General features: G+C 37.4%; 1 protein-coding gene across 2 annotated transcripts in view; it reads left to right on the plus strand.

The window, feature by feature from the left end:
- LOC149550083 (mediator of RNA polymerase II transcription subunit 33A-like) overlaps positions 1–25,001 on the plus strand; it is a 100,937-nt gene that overhangs the window by 56,514 nt on the left and 19,422 nt on the right. The gene's annotated exons all lie outside the window — the stretch shown is intronic.

Raw genomic sequence — 25,001 nt, forward strand, 5'->3', positions numbered from 1 at the left:
TTTTTGGCATGTCTCCATAATGGAGATCCTACATCAATTTTGAAGTTATCATTTGCTTGCCCTTTCACTGAACTTTGACTATTGACAATGGCCATTCTTGCACAATACAATCTAATAAGAAAAATAAATAATTTAAATTAGAAATAAACTATGAACATCAAGCACACACGTGCAAAAAATTGATACAAAAATATTAAAATAGATAGCTAAACTTGTTTTTTCATTTCCTAAAAAAATGGAAAAAAAAAACTTGTAAAAATTCTTCCCAAACTAGAAAACATTCAACAAAGTCTCCAAAAAAATTCAGTAAAAGACTTAAGAATGGGATCAAATGCTTACCTTATGTTGGTGCTCAAAATCGCATTCCCGTTTTGAGTGTCCTTTCCAAATTTTGAGTCACTTTGAGCCCCTATGAATACATTTTCATGCTTTTGTACCCAGCTGTTGTATTATGGTCTAAGTGGTGTTTTATGTTTCTAACACCTTGCATTCAGCTTGTCTAAGTGTTTTGTGATGATCAATTGACATTCCGAGCTATTCTGCGAAGTCCCATTTTGAGTTGTTTTCAGTTCTGCATTTTTTGCCTAAGTGTCAAACAGTGACGGGAGGGCATGTTTGCCTTTGAATATCTTTTACCTTAGATGCTTATAACTCCTTTGTGGAAGCTATTTGACACCCCAAGAAAATGGTAGGATTAACAAGTACTGAGAGAGGGGGGCTGAATCAATACATGCAAACTTCTATAAACTTTCACTAATCTATATGATTGAATTGCTAACTTCCAACTTATTAAGCATATCACCGGTATTAGAAAATAAAGAAAAACAAAATCAATTTACTGCATATAAGAGGCACATAACACAATGATTTTGGTCTCACAGAAACCCTTGGTTAGAAGGTAAAAACTGCGGTGGGGATTGTATCCACAAATCTTCACTACTGCAGTAAATGAGTTTGCTTGGTTAAGAGTATACAATTACCCTTTCTGGGAGTTCACCCTATTAGGAGAGACTCTGTACCTTGTTAAAAGTGTAAACAAATAAGCTAAGATCTGCCTTATCAAAGGATTTACAAAACTCTATTAAGAGTTTACCTTGTTAGGGGATTTACAACTTTGAGCTTGTTAGGTCCCACTGGATATAGGGATTTACTGGTTGCATTTTTAGGTAACAACTAAATCTCTGATTTGTATATGGCACTCTTTGCCTATCGGATCTCATATGCTCTCTTACTTGTTTCTGTTGCACTGTGCACTTCTCTTCTCCTCATCTTGATCACAATTGCTTGATCCCTCTTCTGCTAGCTTTCACCAATCGTCTTCTTTCACCTCTTTCTATTTCTCTTTTGAACAACATATGATTATTTGTGATCTTTTGCCTCTTAATCTTGTCTCATTATATGGATTTTTGTTTCCTTCTTTGTTTTCTCAATCAGTTTATGAATTTGGATGATTAGACTCGATTGGGTTGACCTTTTCTGCTTTCCTATCCACAGCTCGGACTGGTCAAAACGATCGCATATGGAGTCTATACAATCCAAACATGTTACATATGGATAGGTAATACATGTTTCTTTTCTTCTATTGGATTCACATTATCCAATGTACTTCCTTGACCTCTTTGCTGACTGCCCACACTCTGTCATGTAATCACTACTTGTCACTTAGTGATCACCGATTACGACAGGTGTCCGCCCCATTGCTTGGTAACCTGTTGAAAATATAGTTCTCTTCGATCAAAGCTAAGTAGACTATGAATAATATGATTGCCATCAATGACAACCATTTGATAGTCATATACCTTTCAATCATGAGAAATGATTAGGTAATGCCAATTGTCTTCACTATATCTTTCAATGCCAATTATCTCAACAATCTCCCCCTTTGGCATTGATGGCAATACCCTTAAACTTCTTAACTCCAAATACTTGAGATCACTGATCTACTCCCATTTGGATCATATCTCCTTGCTTTTTGGTCTTCTCCTAATTTGTTCCTCTAGTCTCCTTCTTCACTCAACTTCTCCCCCTTCGACAACAATGCAAAGGTGCAATCTTTAGCATCTTGACCATTAATTTACAATCTATGAAAACTAACCTTGTAATTAGCTTGGGTTAACTCTAAGGATGTCTCTCATGTTTTCTTTAGATATCCCAATCCAACAACCTGTTCTTGCATCTCGGTTCTGATACCATCCAACTTCTCAATGGATGCTGCACTTGGAAGTGCCAAAGCTTCCTTTTCCATCCTTATGCTTTTCTGCATTGCCTCTATGACAAGAGATAGAAGTGCTTGTACTTCTATCATGTTCAACATTTTGCTATTCTGTTCATCCTGTAGTTGTCTAATCTTGTTCAATGTTTTCTTCACCTCTTCAGTGAATAAGGTAATTGAACTTGACAATGGACCAATTCCTCCTGGGCTTCTTCCTTCTGCTGCACCAAGTCTTTCACAATTTCTGAATAATTTGATATTTTGGTAAAGACATTTCCTGTTGCACTCAATGTCCCTTTTATCTCTTTTACTGAGTTAGGTAGCTGACCTCTGGCTTCAGTAATTTTCTCTTCCATTTTGTCTACCATCTTCTTCTACATGTATTCCTCGACCATATTCATGGCTGCTGACTGCAAATCAGTGTCTTGATCAGATAGCCTTGATTAATGTATCCAACTAATCAATTTCTGGTTCATCCCTGTTGTAATCTGCTTCATGTACCAATTCTACTAAAATATTCTTGGCCTGTCTAAGTACTCGTCTCTTCATCTTCTTGGCTCTGATAGCTTTCGTCTTTACCTTTTTTGAGTATTCCATTAATTCTTTAGGTTTTAACTTGTTCACATCCATAGGTGTAGGAACAATCTCTGTTTCACCTAGATCTTCAGCTTCTTCAATTAGAAGTTTTACTGGCTTCCTTTTCTTTGCTGTGCTTGGCTCAAGATTGAGCTTTCTTCTTTCTTGGTACTCTTCCTCACTCTTTTCCTATTCCTCCTCTTGCATTTCTTCAACCATTTCAGCTTTCTCCTATAATGCAACTGTCTATACTTGATGTGAAGATAATATTGGTTGGCCGGTTGTGTCAGTTTTTTTGGCTTCACCTGTTGGTGTCTCCACCTGTTGTGCTTGTAGCTCTTTTACCTACTGGGGAATGTCCTATACCACACTGCCAATTATCTCTTTAACACTATTAGTGTCATCAATTTGTATTGGTGATGAGTGTCCTTGTGACTTCTCATTAGGCTTGACCAATTTGAGTCGATCATTGAGCAAATAGCTTGACCTTTAATGCTCAATTCCATAGGTGGATTTCATAAGAAAATAGCCTTAGACATTTACAGAGTGTCTCTTGTAATATGAAAGAACTCCTTGATGATTGCTCGTAACTATTGTACCTCTATAATCTCTTAAAAATAGTGCTATTAGAGTGAACTTCTATTTCTTTATATTTTATAATTTTGTTTGTTGGGTGGATATTTTGCAACCGACACTTTTGGGTAAAAATCTAGATGCAAAATAGGATGACCAGCCATAGTGTGTGAGACAGAGTCTCTCCTACCTTAAAGGGAAGGCTACCCCTTCTTGTTGTTCCTTGGATCAACTCAAGGTAAGCAAGAAGTCGAGAGATTTTATAAAATGGGTGTTACCAATAACACTTTCTTCTTATCTCTCAAGAAAGAATCCACTTACTCATGGAGTGAGTAATGGGCAGGGTGAATCTGTAACTACATTTCTATCAAGAGTTGGAAACAGTGATACCGATAAACCTTCACTAACTCAAAGGCTTGCTGAAAATGTACGGGTTTGGCTCTAAGTCCGATCTTACTTCTATATGGAAAAGCTTTACAATTAGGGCACAAAGACTCCTAAAAGTAAGAATAACTTAACTATTTTGCGAATTAAGAAAGAAGTATAAGCTATAGACAAAGCTTCTAGCTATATATTTCCACATTTGCTCCTAGTCAAAGCTTCGGCTCCAATTGCTTCTTAACTCTTTTTATATTCAATTCACAAGATACAATTACCAAGAATACAAGATAACATGAATCAAAGATAACTTAGATGAATTATAGACAAAGCTTATAACTCACACAAGTAACAATTGCACTTAATCAAAGTTAAGTCTCAAATGCTCCTTTGTATTCACTTTTCTTTTAAAATAGTGCTACACAAAGAAAGTTTTGCTCACACAATTTCTTTTCTCCAGAGCTCTCTTGTATATAGATAAAGATGATTTTACAATGAGAGGATACTCCTTTATATAGGCATAGGAGTTGAGAAAAGGTGGATGAAACAGTGGGAGCAACTCAACCAACTTTGACCTAGTTTAACTAAAAGAGAAATTATTGGGTTACATGCAATTGCATGTGCAACTCGCATTACACTTTCTTATGTACATGCAACTCGCATTGCATGTAATTGCACATCTTCATGTAATACATCCTCTTTAATTACAAACATGAAAGAAAAAGAAGAAGAAAGACAAAAGATAATTGAAACAATCCTAGGGATTGTTCTGAAAGGCCTTGTACTTGGCGATGCTATCCTAGATGATAAAAGGACTGGGAGTTCTTGTATTTTGTGCCACTGCATTCACCTTGATAATCACGGTGTTATGTCTTTTCATAGCTTGGCTTTTTTTGCTGAATTGTCCATTGTCATTTGAAAACTTGATGTGATCAAGCTTTTCTCGCTCAAGTTGTCGTGAATTCTTCTTTGTATTCTAGATTCTCTGACACTTTGAAAACCTTCTTGACGATGTCTAGATGTAAACTTAGAACAACTTTCCATTAGATGTTCGGATGTAAACTCGGAATAACTTTCCATCAGCACCTTGAGCTCTTTTTTTTTGAAATAAAGTGCATGGCACATGGGAATGCGTGCAAATGAGAACTTTTGACTTTTAAAAAGTGATTTGGGCTTTCAAGATGTCATTGCACAGAAATGGATTACATATAAATGCAGCATGTAATGAGGAATGAAAAGTGAGATGACATGCAAATGCGGATGGAGGATGCACTTTACATGTAAGTGCAGGTGATGGGATGAGGTGAAAAGCATGGAAAGATGCGGAAACATGTATTTGCTCATTAAGGTGTGAATGCATACGAAGAGATGAAAATGGAAAATGGAAGAGGGAGAATGAACTTATGGTTATGTTTGGTGAAAAGATGAAGTCAAAGTACATGGAAAATGAAAATGACATCTTTTGGACTTTTCAAAAACTGACTTTAAGTCAAAATCGGGGTTTTGAGATGCTATTACACGTAAGGCTTTTCATGTAATCATGTTGTGCGAGTGGATGCAAAAAGTGAGATGAGTGAAAATGGAAGTGGAAAATGGGATTACATGCATGTGCAGATGGTGAATGAGATGGAAAACATGTAATTGCATTTGTCAGATGATTTATGTGAAGTGTTGTGACATGGAAGATGGAAGTGGAACGTTCGCATGAAGTGAAGCAACAACAAGTTCTTGGGAAAAAACTTGTAACTTCTCCAAAGTGGAGAAAACGAAAAAGCAAGCACAAAACACAAAAACTCAAAAGGAAAACATACCTTTGGAAAGTGACTCAAACATGTCAAAAAGCAAAACACTTCAACATGCAAATTCAAAAAGTGTGAAAATGAGAGTTTTCATCATTTTTAAAGGCAAAATGCACTTTTGATGGCATATTTATGGACAAGTGTACAATAACAAGCCATAACATGCATGGAAATAGCAAAGATAAGCATGAATTGATGAGCAAGTTTGAAAATGTCCACTTACTTGGAGATCAAAGAGCCAAAATAGCAATAATCATAGACTTTGATGACCAATTCTTTCTTCTTCAAATTTTCAAACAACTTTTGACTTTTTTCATAATTGCCTTTAACGAATATTAATGAGCAATGAAGGGTCAAATTTGACATGAACGTGCCAAACACATGGTCTCCAAAGTCAATATCATGCATTTAAAACTCAAAAACAATCTCTCTTGATCAATGGTATGGGTTGGAAATGTATTTTTTGAGTTTTTTGAACAAAAACATGACTTTTTAATGCAAAAATCTGGGCCCTTTTTGCAAAATATGTGGCCAAAAAATGCATGTTTTTGAGTCATTTTTGACTTGTGAATGCAAAAACGACTTCCCCAAATGCAAATACATGGATCCAAATGTAAAAAAGTGGTTTCAAAATGTAAAAGAGTGGATCAAAACCCTAATTTTCTGGGCTTTTTAGCAGAAACATGATTCATAGAAGACATAATATAAGTCGTTTTTCACTTCCAATTGCAAAAACATGACCCTTGATGTATTGCCAATTATTGAATATGCCAAAACGCCTCTTTTCCTTGCAAAAACATGATTTACATCACTCTAAAATAGATCTATTTGAAATTTTTGCCAAAAAGTGCCCTTGGAAGGAGTTTGAAAAATGTTTTTAGCAAGATAAATCCATTTTTGATGTTAGAAAATCCATTGCCAAGAAAAAATGACCCTATTGTAGAAGATCTCATGCAAAAACATCAAGTATATCTCTCACAATGTGCAAAATCGGGTTCTTGGAGAGAAAATGCACGTGTTTTTCCAAAATTGGACTTTTTAGGAGGCACAACATGTTTTAAAATATGCTTTTGGTTAAAATCAGACCTTTTGGGGTGACATGCATATTTTAAAAATTCTCAACAAGGTAAATCAGACTTTTTAGGGTGCATGACACATTTTAAAACATGCATTTGGTCAAAATTGGACCTTTTGGGGAGGATTGCATATTTTTAGTGAAATTTCATGTTTTTGATGTAATGACATATAAAACTCACTTTTTGATGTAATGACGCTGAAAAGATCCACTTTTGATAGTGTTATGCTTTTAAGTTGAATTTTATATGTAGTGACATGCAAAATGTCCACTTTTGATGGATTTTACATGTAATTGCATATAAAATGTCCACTTTTGAAACTTAAAGTCATTTAACAAACTTATATCAATTTAATTTCATTAAAATGTTACTTTAATGGGACATGAACAATAATTCTATATCATATTAAAAATATAACACAAATATCATTTAAAAAGTAACATTTAAATGAGCATTTGATTTATATATCAAAAATTAAACTGAAACTATATAGTTTATATAGTCACTTTAAGTGAAAAATCAAAAAGTAACTCAACTTAAAATTATAATATAAAGTGCACTATAGTTAGTTTAAGTGAAAATTTAAATGATAAAGTAACTTTAAAACATAACATAAAGTGAATTTAATTTATATTTTTCAAAAAGTAAATGTCAAATTAAAAATATAACATGATATTTTTAATTCATGCTGTTGTATCAAAAAGGTCCACTTTTGAGACACTAAAATGACCATAACTCTTGACTAACAATTCCGATTGGGCTCTAGGTTAGACCAAATCGAAGGGGAAATTGAAAGCCATGATATGAGCAAATCCAAAGGACTAAAAACCAACAAATGCAAACTCGAGAAAAGAAAAGGACGATGAAGGCCTCAAAAATCAAACAAAAGCTCAACAAAAGCAAAACGAAAAAGACTTGACGAAAGCCTTTAATAAAACAATTTGATATTCAAATCGAAGTTGATTGATTGATCAACATTAAGAAATTGAACATCAAATTCAACTTATCAAGACGTGAAACTAGCTTGAAAAAGTTTCGTGCTATTACCAACATTTTGTGGTGACAAAATGCAGGACAACATTTGGCTCTGTTTGGGGAATGTTACTCATTTGTTCTTGGAAACAAAGAGTGACGTAGAATCTAGTTCTCTAAGTGCATTTATCGACTGCATTGGGCTATACAGTCAGGTGACAAAAACCAAAAAGAAATTTAACGCGACTAAAGCAAATCTAATAAAACAAAAATGTGCAAGTGCACTTATTAACAACAAAGGAAAACCTACCTAATTAAAACTAGCCAAAAATGCAAATTTTAGATGAAACCATTTACAGGTTCAATAAAATAGCTACCTTTTTTCAATAGCTTGCAATACCTTGCATGTTCACATGCAACTTCATATAGATGGAACACGAACAATTGGAGCAATGATGTCAAGGCTTGATGTAACACCTCCTGGAAGAGATGGAAGAATTCACCTTTTTGAGATGAATCATGTGTACTACTGCTCCAAGGAAGGTTTATGAATTGAAACTGCTCCTTCATAACTAAACACTCTTCTTTGACATCTTCTTTGATAGTATTTTCATGTTTAGGTACATGTGGAATCTCTAACTTTGCATTAGCTTCCAAGCAAGCAAGATGTCGGATTGGACATCCTCTTGATCGAACAAATTCTAAGTTCTTTATGTTAAGTGTAACTTGCTTAACTGGCTCATCAATCACCAACACCTCAGAATGATCAAGAAAACCTTGCTCATGGAATTTTTGTGATAGCATGATTGCACTGTCTGCCTCAACATATTGCTCACAAACTTTTGACTTGGGAAAGTCTTTATTGTTTATGAGAAATTCCTTTTCAAACTCTGGGGTAGAACATTTATGCAAAGTCTTCCCAACTTTATGACCTTGAGACACAAATACATCATTTTCAGCTCGATTTGAACTTGCTTGCATGCCAACTTTTATGACACAACCATCGTGAACCTTGGAAGAAAATTTTGCCTTCCTCATCTTTTCATCACGAGCCTTCTGAGATTGCGTACACCAGATATCAGAGTCGCCAGCTATGTCTTCTTCCTTTGCCTGGAAGTGAATAGCAAGATCACTAGCTTTAGATATAGGGTGCTTCACTGTTGTCTTTGCTAATGGTGCTTGAATTGCAAGCTTCTTAGATGGTGAAGCTAATTTTTGTTGATTCCCAACAATAGAACTATGCGCAATAGTTGGAAGAGGCCTCCTTGGTACATCTTCATGAGGAACAAAGAACGTGCCTTGAGCTGTTTGCTTTTTGAGGGCAAGAATCTCATTTGCTAATCTCTACACTGCAGGATCCGTCCCTATGCTTAAAGAGGATGAATTTGAAGAATGATAAATTTCTTCAAATTCACTTGCTTCAATTCTTATCTTCCCAACAAGAATAAGATCATCTTCAATTTCAATTGCCAATGCTTGTACAACTGCAAGAGTATTTCGGATTTCTCTCCTTGATGGAAAATTGACTTCAAGAATTTGAGCATTGACAAAGAAACACTTCAGATTGATAGTTGTAGGTTGAGCAACAACTGGAATTCTTCGTGTCAATTTGTTGAAATGAGCAACAAATTCACGCATAGGCACGTGAGATGACTTTTTTAGTTGAGCAAGGTGGGCTAATAATGCATGAGCATCTTCAGGTGGCTTGAACCTTTCTTCAAACTTGGCTATGAGGGTAGCCCAGGTTGTGATAGTATGTGGTGGTAAATGATAAAACCAATCAGTAGCCACACCTTGTAGAGTTTCCATGAACAACCTAATAGACACTTCTTCGTATTCAATAGATGAACACCGCATTAAATGTAGAAAGCAGCAATATGCTCATTTGGATGTTGTTCTTCAACAAAGAATTTGGGAAAATTCTTTTGTGAGCCTTAGTGAGATCATGTAGAGGTGGAGCTAGATTCAATGGTCCAAAAGAATTTCCCCAAGGACCTTGGGCCATTTACATGTCCTTGGTAAATGCATGAAACAATTACAATGAATATTTACAATGAAAAAGGTTACGAGTATGCTTCAAATGAAAGCATGAGGCTCTCAAATGTGCATTGTATCCCCAACAGTTGCCAAAAAACTGTTGGGTGGATATTTTGCAACCGATAGTTTTGGGTAAAAATCTAGTCGCAATATAGGATGACCAGCCACAATGTGTGTGATAGAGTCTCTCCTACCTTAAAGGGAAGGCTCCCCCTTTTCACTGTTTCTTGGATCAACTCAAGGTAAGCAAGAAGTCGAGAGATTTTATAAAATTGGTGTTACCAATATCGTTTCTTATCTTTCAAAAAAGAATCCGCTTACTCGTGGAGCGAGTAATGGGCAAGGTGAATCTCTAACTACACTTCTATCAAGAGTTCGAAACAATGATACCAATAAACCTTCACTAACTCAAAGGCTAGCAAAAAGTGTACCGGTTTAGCTCTAAGTCCGATCGTACTTCTATATGGAAAAGCTTTACAATTAGGGCACCTAAAAGTAAGAATAGATTAACTATTTTGCGAATTAAGAAAGAAGCATAAGCTACAGAGAAAGCTTCTAGCTATATATTTCCACAATTGCTCCTGGTCAAAGCTCTGACTCCAACTACTTCATAACTCTTTTTTTATTCAATTCACAGATACAACTACCAAAAATACAAGATAACATGAATCAAAGATAACTTAGATGAAGTATAAACAAAACTTATAACTCACACAAGTAACAATTGCACTTAATCAAAATTAAGTCTCAAATGCTGCTTTGTATTCACATTTCTCTCAAAATAGTGCTACACAAACAAAGTTGTGCTGGCACAATTTCTCCAGAGCTCTCTTGTATATAGATAAAGATGATTTTACAATGAGGGGATACTCCTTTATATAGGCACAGGAGTTGAGAAAAAGGTGGAGGAAAAAGTGGGAGCAACTCAACCGACTTTGACCTGGTCTAACTAAAAGAGAAATTATTGGGTTACATGCAACTGCATGTGCAACTCACATTACACCTTATGTACATGCAACTCGTACATAGGCCTGTATGATGTAAGTATTGAAATAAGTCTCACCACTTCTTCCTATTTCAATTCAGAGTCATGCCACCAGGAATGAGATTTGGAGAACATTGTGGCAGAAAGGAGCAGCCCCTATCAACTCGTACATAGGTGTGTAAAATGTTAAGTATTGAAATAAGTCTCACCACTTCTTCCTATATCTATTCAGAGTCATGCCACCGGGAATGAGATTTGGAGAACATTGCAGTAGAAAGGAGCAGCCCATATCAACCTTCAATACCTGATAAAATTCTTCCTTTTATCGAACTTTGGTAGATATCTGTGATTTTCTCCATTTTGGCACGAACACCAAAATAACTAACTTTTATTGAGGTTAATTAACCTCTTGATTTTTAACCTTTTAAATTGGTAAAGAAGTTAAGATTTTGAAGTAAAATACGTCTTTTGAATTTCCCACTTAACCTCCATCTTTCCAAGAGGTTAGAGAGGTTAACATTTTGCCTCAAAACACGTTTTTAAAGTTTTCCCACCTAACCTCTTTTTGGTTAGAAAGATTAATATTTTGATTGAAAACATGTATTTTGGAGGCTTTGATTAACCTAACATAACTTTTGACTCAGGAATCAGATTCTAAAAATTCGAAGTACTGGACGGAGCTAGGAACGAGCCAGTGACCTTGGAATCACAATATCATCATAAGTCTGATCAAAGAATGATCATTTTAGGGCTCAAAGTTGCACACGATGAAAGTTTTGAAAGTTTGGGTCGGGTTTATTATCAAGGCAACATGATTTCAACAAACATATATTCTATTTGAAAATTCAAAATATATATAATATCTCTAGTACTGGGGTCTTGTTGATCATGATCCCCCATATTTGTTTTGGTTTCCTCTAACCAATTCATTTCTGGATTAGACTTCTTACTCCTAAGATAATAATTATGTGAATGTGGCTACCAGTTCATGCTATGTTTTATTTTTCAACTCCCACAGGCTGGTAGGGTATACAACTCTAATACCATTGCAAACTTTACTTCCCATTTTCTCCCAAACTCTTTGTTAATATGATAGAATTCTGGTTTCTAGAAGTGTAATGTACTATTGTGTGATTTTATGATTCCATTTGGTACATGAATGTAGTACTTTGTATATGATAATTCATTCAAATAGGAAATCTAGATTTAAATAACAAGTCTAATTTCGGAAGAATGCCCTATAATGTTTATAAAAACAAATATATATAAGTATACATCTCTTTGAATCACTATGTGTGTATGTTGCTGTGATAGGAATAATAGGTTAATGAGACTGAGTACATCAACAGTTATGTTATGATGCTTCTGTCGAGTTTCAATTCTCCTTCAGACACCAGCGACCTTTCCAGAATTCCGTTCGGGACTGTCTTTTCCTGCAGCTGAATGAGGTCTGAGATATCCCAATATTGGAACTGGAATGTAAGTCCTTAATGTCTCTTGCAAAAGTCTTTGACTGTGGCCATGCCAATGTTAGATTCTGCCTTCGCTGGAGGTATATAATCAAACATGGGCATTGCACATCAATGATTTCAACAAACATTTGTTCTATTTGATAATATATACAAGTCTCTTCAAGAAAAGACAACATTCCATTTGAATATATATATATATATATATATATATATATATATATATATATATATATATATAACTCTTCAGAAAAAAGACCTTTCAGAAATGCCAAATCAGTAATACCCTGAGATAGAATCAAATGTCTGCACTCATATAGTGCCAATAACCTTTTTAATAACATTCCAGGATTTCTGCTGAATAGCACCAAAAATAATACTGCTGTCCACTAATGTTTCTTGTCAGGACTGTCAAGGGGATTGTAGGATATAGTCAAGTAGTGTACTGTACAAATCAATGTCTCCATATTGCTGAATACCTCCCAGTGAGTGAAATCGGTCTTCTCTGAAGATTTCACTGATTTCAAATTATCTTTTTTATTTAATAAAACACTGAAGAACTTGTGTGATTCGTCCAAGACCACCTAGGGCAGATGGTTTCACTGCCAAAAATGATTTCCTTAGACACCTGTCCCAAGGCTCTGATTTTGAGAAAACTCTGAAATCAATAGTGGAGAGAAGATTGTTAATGTCATATGTTTCATCAATCCCAAAGTCCTTTAATATAATGTTATTTTTCAGTATCTTTAGTTCCCACACAGTTACTAGTAGTAATTAGTGACTTTAATTGATCTTTTGACTAGACTCAAAATTATATAGTATTACCTTTTAATTTAGCTTTTATTTAATAATGTTAAATAATTATTATAATTTTTTTTAATAACTTAACCCGGGAGAAGAGAATTACAAAAATAGCATTTCTTATTGATTTGTACATTTCTCTCTCAATTTCAAACTATTGGGATAATGTTTTCTCACAGCAAACAGGTAGAAATGGGAAGAGGACTTCGAACAAATAATATTCCTGTTCAACTTAAGCTCACTTAAGTTAAGTCCTCTGTAGACCATTTCATGAATTTGGTGTAGTTGGCCTGGTTTTTCAGATTAAAAAAATTCTGCAAAATTATAGTGAAAAATCCAGTTATCCATTGGGAATTAGGGATTGTGTGTTTTTCAATTTGTTATACCCTAGAAAAAATCCCTAGATTTTGTTGCCCTAATGCCTTTTGTGCCCTAGGTTCCTAAAAAATGGGTTTACTTTTGTCCGTATCTTCATAAATTGCACGGAAAGATTTTATAAAGCCCTAAATGCCTTTGAAAAAACCTTTTGTTATATGGTTTTCATGAATTTCTTTATTATTTTCTCGAAAATCCTTTTACCCTAGCGCATATTACTTTTTAACCCTAGGTCTGCCTTGGGTCAGTTCATGCAGTGTTCTTTTGAAAATCTTAACCCTTGGAGAGTTATTCTATTGACCGTTGATTAAGTAAAGATTGACGATGGGTGTATCCCTACACTCTAAAGTTGTGTGAAGTTTAAACAAAGTGGGGAAGTGACCTTATGACACCTATCCCTGCGGGTCCCCTTTCTTGGTCTTTTAAAGCAGCGTAGATCATGCAAGTTTTGGACCGTCGATCAAATGAAGATCAATGCTTATTGCATCCCTGCATTCTAAAGGTGTCTGAAGTTTAACGAATGCGGGAAAGCGAGGTTGTGACATGTGGAGCTGGTGGGTCTGTGTCTGCTTGTGGGCCGCAAAAAAGAAATATGTCAAAGTAGGGTCCAAGTGACATGATTCCATTGGTTGTATGCGCTGACTTTAATAAAGAACTGTGATCTTTTTGACATTGTCGATTAGATGAAGATCAACGCTTATTGCTTCCCCAGATTCTGAAGATGTGCAAAGTTTAACTAATGTGGGGAAGCGACAAGCTGCCACGTGGATAAAGTGGGATTGGATTCAGTTGGTGGGCCGCAAAAAGGAACTATCAGAGTAAGTGACAAATTGGTGTGTTTTGGTTGGTTAGAGTTTCTGACTAGGACAGAATAAGGTTAGTTTTGCAGAATTGTCGATCAAATGATGATCGATGGTTGTCACTTCCATGCTTTTTGGAAATGCTTGAAGTTTAACGAAAGCGGGGAAGCGAGGTTGTGACACGTGGACTTGGTGGGGTCAGCTATGTCATGAGTTGCCAAACAATGCTGAGTTGAATAATGTGCCAAATGTTTTGTCCTGATTCGCCAGAGGTACAATGTGTAAGCAAATGTGGATGCTGAGTTAGATCACTGGGCCTGATGTTTTCAAAAGCGAACATAGTAATGGTAGGGTCATTCATGATTGTCGATCAAGTAAAGATCGACGATCGTTGCTTCCTCGTATTTTGAAGATGATTGAACTTTAACCAAAGCGGGGAAGCGATGCATTGACATGTGTCCGACTTCTCAAAAAGGTAATGCAACTTTTAGAGTTTTAAAAGGAATCGTACGATTTGGCATAAATCGATTGCTAGGTTTTAGATATTGCGGCACGGTTTGAAATATGACTGTTAGAACATTAACTCTACTCATTGTGAATTTGTGTGGAGCCAATTGCCATAAAATTTGTGATTGCTCTCATTATTGAATACCAAGCAATAGAGATTTTAGAGTGCAAAAATATTCAGAGTTTCAAAATTGTGTTTCCTCAAGCCACGAATTATTGCAAACAAAATTCTTAGTGGAACAAACAAGTTTATCCGAGTGAGTACTGAGAATCTCTGGTTAGTCGAGAATTTGTAGTTGTAATTGAGATAATATAGATAAAATGCCTCCACGAAGGGATTTTTCAGGAAAGGTAGATTACCAGTTGAGAGCCATGCATGATGATTTTCTGGAGCAATTACCACAATCTACTAATGAGTCTGCTAAAGGAAAATAACTAGTGCCTAAAACCCCTAGATTACTGGTTGGAGAGGATTTCTATGACAAGGACAATTGCTTAAGAGATGTCGAAACATCTACTGGGGGTTTAGAGCTTTTTCACAAATGGTTTTCGGAGAGAAAACTCGATACTCCTCTAAACAATGTATGGGAGTTCGACATTGGTAAGCTAGTCGTCCTAAGTGTTTTCTTCGATGATGATTTATTGGCAATGATAGCAAAGAGATATGATCCAGTGTCAAGGATGATCAAAAATCATAGTGGAGATAATCTCTTTAGGGTTTCACCGAAGGTAATTAGGGAAGTTTTTAGATTAAACCCTAATCACACAGTGCATGAGAAAATTGATTTGGAGGATTTGCAGGCTAGGTATGATGCTCAGAGAGTGTACTTGAAGAAAGGGCCATTGCAAGAACACTTTATTAAAATAGGTCAATTGGCATTGGTGATTGCCTATACCCGAGAGCCATTATTAAGGAAATATTTTAATCCTAAGGGCTCAAGCATTATACTTTTCTCTCTGTAGCTTTTTGGGATGGATGAGTAGGATCACATCCAAGGGTCCATTGTTTTCATCATTGCCCAGAGACTGCAATATGGCATGAGCTCAATTTTTTATTTTGCCACATTTTTAGTAGAAGAAATCCATGGTGGATTAATAGGTATAAACAAGGCTAAAGTTGTAAAACCATTCTTCTGGTACTCAATGTTGATGTACATATGTTTGTACAAGGGTGTTTCCTTCTGCAAAGAGATGAAATTGGAATTAGAAAAGGATGGAGAAAAGTTACTTGTCTAGCTGTGGAATGCATACATGACTTGGAAAGACATCGATGCCAGTTTCGTCAGATTTGAAAAATATTTTGCTTCCAAGCTAAGGCTTCTACTGATTGGAGATAACCCTAGAATACATCAGTCCTTGCTGGAATTGATTAGACCTAAGGATCATGCCAAAGGATTGAAGTTGAGTCATAATTGGGAAGACATCATCCCATATTCAACGTCTACTGTGTTCAGGGTATATGGTTTCCTAGGGAAACCACATGTGTTGCCATATCAAGTACCTTTGAAGATGGATTGCAGAATTCTTATGGCAAGTTGGTGTTTACCGCATAGGGTAAGAAGTTCAACACAAGTATAACACGATTCAATTTAGAACAGGTACTTTATTCATGTATGCACTTGCAGATTACAATCCGATTACAATGACTACAATGATCTATCGATTATATCTCCCCCTTCCAAAGTCCATCTCGGACGTGTACACATACCTTTCCGAAGGGGTGACTCAAGTGTCATGCGTCTATTCGGATACTACTCTACCCGTCGGCTACACTATACATTTTATCGACAACATCACCCCCCCCCCCAAAAGAAAGGTCGTCTCCGGACGACAATTACAAAATATCTGAGACAAATTAACAACAAAATACATTAATTGACTAACTACAACAAGATAGATCTGTTTCTGTCGCATCACTTTCACATTCATCCTATGCCTGCACCAAATTGGTCTCCAACACACGTTGCATCTGTAGCCTCTGCTAACACAATACTATTTTCTTAGCTAACCTTGATAGCCACCCATGCTGCTTTCTCTGTTTCCAACTCCTGGTTACACCAAGCCAAGTGTCGCCATACTACCTTCAACTGGATGATCAGCTCCTCCCAAGCTCTCTACGCATCCACCAAGACAGCCTCATGCCCAAAACCTACTCCAAGTGCCTCCTTTGACACAAAAACACTCATGCCTACAGCAGCAGCTCTAGGTCTCATCAACTGGTCACACTTCCCATGACTGATATCCGCAATGACTGGGGGTTTAGGGGTCAACGCCCCCAGCGGGGTCGAGGGATAGCGCCCCCGCGAGGTCCTGGGGTAGTGCCCCAGGTGCGGGGTCGAGGGGCAGCGCCCCTCGCCGCCAAGACCAAATTAGCACTCTGAAACCCACACAAAACTACACGGAACACACCATTTCTGTCATTTTTTTCCGATTCCACACTCTTTCTGGCAATTGCTTATGTCTACCCTTCCCTTTGGCATTATGCATTACTCATTCCGAACTGTTTCAATCTGTCGTCATTTTTTTTTTTTCTCTGCCACTTCCTCCCTCTTTCCTGATACCCTTCGCACGTCTGAACCAACTTCTCCCTAGTAATGGTACGACTTTCATAAAATTCCTATTATTGCTTTCTTCTTTTCTGCTCTCAACGCTGTACGGTGCTTTGAATGCCGGTTTATACTATGTATTATTTGGAACTATCTCGGTCAATTGCTCTCCCACCGTACGGTATCCGTATGAAGTTTCCTCATTGCCCAGGGGCCGTATGGTATTCTATGTTTCCCTTCATATGATGAGGCCGTACGGCTATCAACTTTCTGTAACTATGTTTCGATTTGCTTGGGGCCGTACGGTCTCCTTTTTGCTTTTATCCTCACCGTACGATCTTTTTCTTCATGCATAGCAAGCCGTACGGCTTATTCCCTTCCACATCTGCTGTACGGTGGTCAAAAAATCCTTCCCAATTCTTTCAAGGCGGTACGGAGTCCTAGCTTTTGAGAATATTCAACAGTCGTACAATGTCTTATTTCTAAGCCGTACGGTCTTTGATTTATAACTGCTCATGATGTTCCCCAGGCCGTATGGTCCTTAATTGTTCCCCCTGAGGCCGTACGGTCATCCATCTTATTTGAAGGTATACTTTGAATCGTTTTCTTTACTTATTACTATGGCTTTTCTTATTATTATTATTTTTATTTTCAACATAAGTCCTTGGGGGCTGTACGGTGAACAAAACTGCTCCACTTTTCTTTCAAGGCCGTACGGCCTTTTTCTCCAGGGTTATTCTTATGATTCACTTTATTATTTTTGCTTTTCTTCCATTTTCTCTGTATAGTCCCGAGCCCCATTAGTTTAATAAAAAAAATCACCTCTCAGTACATTTACTTTATGCTTCTTTTATCACTTCATACTTCTATAACTACAGTTTACCAACTATATTTGACTTTTAATTTTATACATATATACACTATTTACAAACAACTTTTCTTCGTTCATCAATTGTTTGTCCGTGGAGGAGCCTTTCTTTCTCTATATATTTTCAACTTTGATCCATTTACGGCATCTGGTATTTCTTTTCCGTCTAGAGTCCACAATTTAATTGCTCCGTTATACCCAACTTCCCGTATCTTGTACGGTCCAACCCATTTAACTTTAAATTTTCCAAGCCTTATTTCATTTCGTCCATTATACTTTAGTACTAACTGACCAGGTTGAAATCTGTTTAATTTTAAACGCTTCTAACGCCATACCTTCCACCTATTTTGTGCAACTTCCATGGCCCATGCTGCATAGTTCTTATTCCTTCGGTACTGCCGCTTCCGTACGGGTACTGCACCTTCAATTAATGGTATCCGGTGGACACATAGCTCTGGTGGTACTCCTTTTAAGTCTTTATACGTCCAAGCTGCTGCCTTCAATACTGGGTTCCAATCATCTCCTACAAGAGTGTTCTTCGGATTTTCCTCATCACCCAAGTTCATTGTTTTCACCGTCAGCTCTTCATACTTCATCGGTTTATCTTTACTGAACGTATGGGCTGGTGTTTCATCCACTTGTACTTCTCCTTTCAGTTCACTGTACTCCTTCAGAAACTTATGGCCTTCTTTTCCTCCCTCGACACTCAAAATATTGCAACTCGGAAAGACCTCATAATCTTCCATTTGCCAATGTAGCAATCCGTTTACTGAATCTAGGTTGTCATCAGTTGACCCTCCTTCGATTCTCAGCACCCCTTCATCATCTGGTTCCATCCTCTTTTTCCCTTCGTCATCACTCTCGCCACCGCCTTCTGAGTCCGACGACGCAGCTTCTTCTCCTACCATCTATGTATGCAAATCGATTATAAATCTCCTACCTCCCTTCTCCATTGACAGGTTGTTCCTTTTCCAATCATGCTTTACCTTAGCCTGCACCAACCACCCCCATCCTAGGATGGCGTCATACCCTCTTCTCTTTAATGGAATAAGTACAAAATCCAGTAAAAATGGTTGTGTCCCAATTGTTACCGGCTGCGCCATCAGAGTGCCCAAGGGTTTTATCCCATGTTGATCTGCTGTAAGTAACTGAAAGGTGGGTGGCCATAGTGTTAGTTGTCCAATTTTTTTCAGATATCTTTCGGCATCACATTCACTCCCGATCCTCCGTCTACTATTGTATCTGTTAGCACTGTACCCAGAATGCCCATCTCCACCACTGCTGGATGTCTACTTGTCGTAAGTGCTAGTAACATTGGATCTGTTGCTGCTGCTGTGGTTGTTTTCGTACTATCCTTTTCTTCCTCCGTTACTCTCGGGGACGGTGTCATATTTATAATAGCCGTACGTAACTGTGGCATGGTGAGAAGAAGATCATTTAATTTAATTGGTACTTCCATTTGCATTATCTGTTTCACCATGTCTTGTTCCGCCAAGTTTCTTTTCGAAGTTTCCGCAGTGTCTTTTACTTGTGACTTCTCCGCTCTCATCTGCTTCTCTATCTCTGTTCGGGCTTTTTGTAACCTCTCCTCTTCTTTCGCATTCGGATATTTTTCCTTCCTCGCCTGCTCCCGCGTGATCGCCAACACGTTTTCATCACATGTTTCAATACTTAATAAATTTACACCTTGCTTTGGACATTTTGAATCTTCATGGTCCCCCGGACCACACCATCTGCACAGTAGCTGCAGCGTCTCTTTCGTAGTATAGTCCCTCGCGAAGTGACCCCAAAGATTACATGCCCGACACTATATCATCGGCCGTCCACTTGCATCATATTGTATTCTACTTCGGCCTCCATTGTTATTGTTATTGTTTCCACCCATTCCACGTCTATTATTATTTCGATATCCACCTGAAGTTGCATCATTGCCCGCGTTGTTGCTATTGTTTGAGGCTTCCTGCGTTAGTAACACCTGCTGGTGTCCTTTTGTTTTCAAGTTAAACGGGCACTCTTTCAGGGAATTCCCCGCCACCTGGCAGATGTCACAAAACTGCTTCTTCGGGCATAAACCCTTCGTATGGCCGTCCTTGCAATCTGTAGACCACAATTCTCCTTTTATTGTATCTGGATTCTTTTTCAAATTTTCAAATTCTTTCATTATCCATAGCATGTCTTTCTATAGCGCTTTCACCTTCTTGTTTGATTCCTCATCATTACTACTACTCTCCGAGGATGAATCATCTGAATCAGATGACTTATGTTTCTTCTTCTTACTCATCTTCTGTTCGCTTTCTAAATCCATGGCATGAGTATACGCATCGGTGTACGATGCCGGTGGTACAATCTTCATTTTCTTTTTAAGAGTCGACCGTAGCCCCTCCACAAACCACCGTTTTTTCAACCCATCCGTTGGTTGACTTTCCATCTTTCCGATCAATTCTATCAGTCGCTTGGCATAGGTTTGGACTGTCTCATTCTTTCCTTGTTTGGTGCTGTAGATTTCTACCACTATTTCATTATCATCTCGGAGTAATCTGAATTCTGCTATAAATTCTTTTTTAACATTCTCCCATGTATTAAGTTTTTTAGGACTAGTGTCAGAAAACCAGTCTATCGCCACACCCCGTAGGGTTGCTGGAAATTGTCTTACCCAATCATCCTCATCCGTCACACCATTTGCCGTCCATATGGTTTCACACATTTTACAATGTCTGATAGGGTCTGCTGAACCATCACCGTGAAACTTGGGTAACTTTTCTTTAGGGCCAGCCATTGTTACTTGTGTTTGATTCTGTGGTACTTGTGTACCCGCGCTGTTCTGAGCTCTCGCGCTGTTCTGTGTTCCCACGCTGTTATGGACTCCCGCGTTGTACTGTGTTCTCGAGCTGTTCTGGACTTCCGCACTGTTCTGTGTTCCCGCGCTGTTTTGGACTTTCGCACTGTTTTGGACAATAGTCTTGTTTCCAACAACTGCATTGTCTAGTGAAAAGTCTTCAAGTGACGTTCTATTCTCCGCTTGTATTCGTTCATCCGGTGTATCGGGAACGAAGAGATCCCTCCACGCTCGTGCTCCCTCCGCACTCCGAGCCGTGCGAGTTGCTTCCCTTCCGTTTGCGTATACAGGTTAAGGAATTCTTCCCTTGTTTCTTCCACCAAATTCAAGCGTTGTCGAGTTTCTTCCAGCAATTCATTGGCACTCCTCAACCTACTAGGTGAGTGCATTCCCTTCGTCTGTGCCTCTTCACCCCTTCGGTGCCCCTCGGCAATCTGCTGAAGTCTCTGTCTGCGTTTTGCTTGCTGTGTTAAAATTAAAATTTCTTTTGCTGTACTTAGTTCATTCTTATCTTTCACCTTATTCCGATCTTTGTTTGGCAAATTTGGCATCAATCTTCATATCATTCCTTCGTTCCAGGTTCGTCTGGCAACGGCACCAAATGTTTACCGCATAGGGTAAGAAGTTCAACACAAGTATAACACGATTCAATTTAGAACAAGTACTTTATTCATGTATGCACTTGTAGATTACAATTTGATTACAATGACTACAATGATCTATCGATTATATCTCCCCCTTCCAAAGTCCATCTCGGACGTGTACATATACTTTTCCGAAGGGGTGACTCAAGTGTCATGCGTCTGTTCGGATACTACTCTACCTGTCGGCTACACTATACATTTTACCGACAACAGTTGGAGGGTTAGAAGAAAAGGAACTGTTGGGCAGATCTAAAAGTACTTTCTTCCCTCAGATTACTATTGTCCACAATTTTGTTTTTGTCAAGAAGGGTTGGAGGCAATTAGAATTTTTGTTTAGACAAATACCAGATGGCCCAATCCCATTCCCATTTTAGTGATCCTGAAGGTTTCTATGATTTATAGAAGGAGAGAACAAGAGCTAAATCACATGAACATATTGTTTATTTTCCTCAAGATATAAATAGAAATCAGTTTTCACTACAAGAGTAGGAGGTTAGAAAAGAGAAATGGAAAGTGTACAGCAGGTTGCTTGAATTTGTTAATGTTTTGGAGCCTAAATATAATCCCCTTTGTGATAAGAAATATTTGGGTGCCAGAGTAGACATGCTTATGAACATTTTTGCTGGGTTTATGCAAACCCTGAATGAAAAGAAAGCAATTTTGACCCTAACATATCTAGAGCAGGCCATTGAGGTAGAAAAAACATTGGCTAGCAGAGCAGTCATAAACCCAGGCTAGTACACATTGCAGAAAAAGGTTGGGTATGTTGTGGCTAGGAGTATACAACCAGTGCCTTTATACAAGAGACAACTTTATGAAAGTCCACTCGTTGCACCTACTGCAAAGAATTAGAAACTGGAATAGGGTTCTACATCTAAGATTGAATAGTATTCTCCTTCACAGACCCTTATCCAAATAGATGATGAAGACTCGTTAAGGGAGCAATTGAAAAAGGTGGGAGATGAGAGGAATATTGTTATCTACAACAGAAATAAAGGAGGGATCTCGAAGAGCCTCCCATGCCATTATTAGCTCTTACTGTAGGAGATTTTCAAGGTAGAGAAATTGACCCTATGGTGGAGCAGGCCTCCAAAAAATTTATAGATGATGAGAATTTTGTCAATCTAGGGCTTTCATTCAAATTTTGTGGAGAAATAACAAGCAATTTTGAGGCAAGATGTAAGAAGATTAAAACAGAGCAACCTGATAGGTAGGACTTTGAAATTGAAGAGGAGGCCAGGGCTAGCCTAATAAAAGAATTTGGGTAGATAACCCTTGAAGGGGGAAGGCAATTGTTGAGAGATTCAAAGGTCATGATATTACTAGAATGAGACATTTGCAATGGTTTTTGATGCGGTTAGAAAGGCAAAAGACACCCAGTTCAAAACTGAGGAGGAAGTTTTGCAAGCCCATAAAGGGTTGAAATACAATGATGATCATCAAGCTTTGGTCATATGGTTTGTTTGGAAGAGAGACAAAGTGGCCTGAATGACCAAAGAAATGGCTGATTTTGGAGTTGTGGTTGCTGCCAAGGACAAAAATAAATTCTTGGAATTAAATGATAGATTTGAGAAGGTTTTGGATGCATATGAAGAAAGAGGGAGGAAGATATACCAATTGGAAGGTACAATTGCTCAAATGTAGAAATAGTTAGGGAAAAGAAAGGTAGGCATACAATTTGGTCAGCTCAGGATTGCTTATCCTCCTCCTCCAGTACCACTTTTCAATACCATCCCAATATTGTGGAAATTCCCAGTACTCCCCAAGAGCCACAAATGTATATTGTTGAGGAATTGGAAAAGATATGGTCATTGCATGTAGAACTGGGCATTAAACATGAAGATAGAATCGGAGATACAATTTTGTATCTAGTAGATAGAGTAGGTTGGCCCTCATTTTATTTAGAATTGTTAAAATCAGTAGAGATATGGAATGAGTTAATAAATAATGAGGCAACCTTAAGGCCAATTTTGGATAAATGGATTGGTAGGGATGATCTCATCACAACCTTTTGTTGTCATGTGATTGATTTTTCTAATGAACGAGTTGAAAGAACTTTTGACTAGGCTATTGATCTCTTGGAATTTGATCACAAGAGAAATTTATTACAGAGAAAAATAAATAGTTGTTTCTTGAATACCTTGGTAAAAATTTTGATTTCTTTCCACATGTACTTAAAGGTATGGGTCAGATAAGAGAAAAGGAGGAATGGGCTAAAGAATTGAATGAATTGATGAGCATCAGGCTTAATACAGTTGTCAATGATAAAAAGTATATTTGGTTTGCCAGAACTACAGAGGAAGTAGTACAAGTGCAATTATTGTTTAATTCTTTTAAACAAAATTTTGAAGAAATAAGGAGAATTGGAAGAAGTGTCTTGAGAAAGGAACAAGAAATATTGAGTTTCAATTGGCCTGATGATACACTTTTTGACAAGTGGGTAACTGGTTATGCTCCAGCAACACAGTTATTGCAAGAGGCAGTTGAAGGAGAAAACGTAGACAAATCTGTTGCTACAGAAAAGGTGCAATTAGTTGATGTATTAGTGCAAACTGAGGGAATAGATGAGGAATAACCAAGTGCAATTATGGACATGGCAGTTCAAATTGATGATACCGCAGGGGATCAACCAATTGTGATAAATATCTAGATTGCTAAACTTGATACATCACGTGTAAGTCAAGTGGTCCCATAGTTGGAAGAGCAACATATGCAACAAAGCCAATCAGCAGATGCAGTGGATCAGCAAATGGTTGTTACAACAGAATTGGTCCCACCACGAGGAGATCAATGATAAAGACATTCTGTTGCAAAGATGCAAGCAATCACCAAATTTTGTCTTTTTGTGATAGCGACAGCTTCTACCCTATTGTCTTTCTTTTGTTCTAAGGACAGCTGTCCTTTTCCCTCTATGCTTGTAGCTTATTGCATCTCACACTATATAAGTGTGTTCCCAAGGCTAGAGGAGGGTCCGAAGTTTGTATATTTTTTAGTGTTATGCTATTTTGCAGCCGGTCAAGTCAGTCTTTGTGTAAAACTTTGTGATGTATTCAATTATGTAAATCTGAGGATACAAATGAACCTTGAATGATAGTCCGTCATATCTTGAGTTATTTTGAGTCTATACTAGTAATGTATTATTTTCAAGGAAGATAAATAGAAAGGAATGATCTACAACATCTCTGTCTCTGAAATTTGTCTCCTATTTCATGTCTGAAATTTTGGGAATGAATGAATTAAGGTTCTTTCATTTGAATGCAGCTTGGACGGGTTGTATATCTTTTCATTGATTGCATTTAATTCAAACAGTTAAGTAAATGCTTTCATTGAATTGATAGGGTTTCTAGGTGTATGGGAGGGATATTCATAAGAATGAAATTTAAAGTTAACTGCTGATAATTTCAATTGTAAGGCAATTGAATAGGTCAAGTTTTACTAGTGTGATTCTATGTAGCAATGGATAAGGCATTGATCATCATTTTAGATGCAAATTATTTAATTCATGTGGTTGCACAATGCCACAAAGCACAATTTTAAATCAAACCAA

The sequence above is a fragment of the Cupressus sempervirens genome, chromosome 7, assembly GCF_028749045.1.
Source record: "Cupressus sempervirens isolate cs-2001-9-10 chromosome 7, ASM2874904v1, whole genome shotgun sequence".
Taxonomy (NCBI): Eukaryota; Viridiplantae; Streptophyta; class Pinopsida; order Cupressales; family Cupressaceae; genus Cupressus; species Cupressus sempervirens.